Raw genomic sequence first — 1,830 nt, 5'->3', positions numbered from 1 at the left:
CAGCAGGACTGGCTGGCGTTTCTCACAGCAATCGTAACATTTGCAGTGGCCTTCGCCGGGCATAGGGTCGCGGCTGGAAAAGGCACACCAGTTGCTCCCAGAAGCGGCTTCCCTGCAGCTGGTTTCTTTGAAGATTGCAGTAATGCATGCTAAGCTAAAAGGAGTTCAGCCCGTGGTGGTGGGGAGGGGTTAACAGTTTCATTGTTTACAGGTGGGTTTTGTAATTACAGGCATGGTTGTAATAATATAATTAACCTGGGCCCGCTACATTTGGGCCTAAAAATGATATGAGTGGGTGGGTACGGGGAATGAAGACTTGAAGTTGTTCTTTAGAAACCGGTAACTAGAAGGCGATACCGTATGTGTTATTTGAACGGGGGCAGTAGGAAAGAAGAAGGAATAAAACGCCTCTCCTAAAGCAACCCAAGTCTTAAGAGTATGCTCTTGAGGAGCCAGACTTTCTATCCAATGTTCATACATGCTCATGTTGCAGAGAATTTAAGGGGAAATGTGCCACTGGTGTTTTGTTATCACTTTAGAAAGTCAGTTTATAGTTTGCTGAACTAGTAAGCCACCCAAACAATGAAGCATTAGGTGAAGAAGGTAGTTGTGTCAAGGGAAGGGGTAGGAAGGTAAGGTCCAGACAGTATTCCTGATACCACACCTGATTCTTTTCTAATCTGTTCACCATGCAGCGGTGACCCAATTTGTGCATTTGCAAAGTTGCGATCCCAGTAATTGCAACATAAAATGAGTCCTGGCATTCTTTAACGCTTTTTTGTTGTTGGATTAGTGGCTCAGCCCTGCAGTATTTGCGGTAGTGTCGAGACTGGTTGTGCGCAAGAGTAAATAAGTTGATAATGCTGGTTGCGTGGCACAGGTAACGGCAGGCAACAATTAACCCCGTACCGCAGGATTCAGTTTTGGCCTTTGGATCAACTCCAAGGCTGACATCCCCAGGAGATCCTTGAGTTGTGAGGTAAGGTTACCAGTAGACCAACTGTTTGGATTCGTCTGGGGGGGCCCATTGGGTTGTAAAGGCCCTCACCCCACCCTTCAGTGCCACCTTAGCTCAGGGATTTTCAGACACCTCATCGTGAAGGGAGAGAACTCTTTCCAAACTTCCCCACCCAGAAGTAACAAAAGAACAGGCTTCAAACCTGTTTAGAAGAAGAAGAAGAGATTGGATTTATACCCCGCCCTTCACTACCCGAAGGAGTCTCAGAGGGGTTTACAAACTCCTTTCCCTTCCCCTCCCCACAACAGACACCCTGTGAGGTAGGTGGGGCTGAGAGAGCTCTGACAGAAACTGCTGTTTTTCAAGAACAGCTCTTATCAGAGCTACGGCTTGCCCAAGGTCATCCAGCCAGGTGCAAGTGGAGGAGTGGGGAATCAAACCCGGTTCTCCCAGATTAGAGGCCGCGCACTTAACCACTACACCAAACTGGCGTGTCAGAGGTGTCATAGCTTTCCTATATGAGCCCTCAGAACGGTGGTATTGTTGAGGAGTCTCCCATCCTTGCTACTGGGCATGGTGAAGTGACCTCCCTCAGGTAGCTGATTTGGGGGAACAATTAAAAATCAGAAAATCGATATTTTATTATTATTACGAGGCTGGCAAATGGAGGTTGATTTTTCATTTTCTCTGTTAGGTGCCAAAAATGTCTCAGGCCTGCATTTGGGCCTAATAATGATACAGGTAGGTGGGTATGAGGGGTGAAAATTTGAAGTTATCCTTTAAGACCAGTAACTAGAAGGTAATAAGTATGTGTTGTTTGAACAGGGATAATATAACAGATGTGGGGGGCTGTATCCTACCACCTCGCTAAC

The sequence above is a fragment of the Gekko japonicus genome, unplaced genomic scaffold (genome assembly GCF_001447785.1).
Source record: "Gekko japonicus isolate JY-2015 unplaced genomic scaffold, Gekko_japonicus_V1.1 scaffold3650, whole genome shotgun sequence".
NCBI lineage: Eukaryota > Metazoa > Chordata > Lepidosauria > Squamata > Gekkonidae > Gekko > Gekko japonicus.
Note: the sequence above shows the minus strand (reverse complement) of the source record.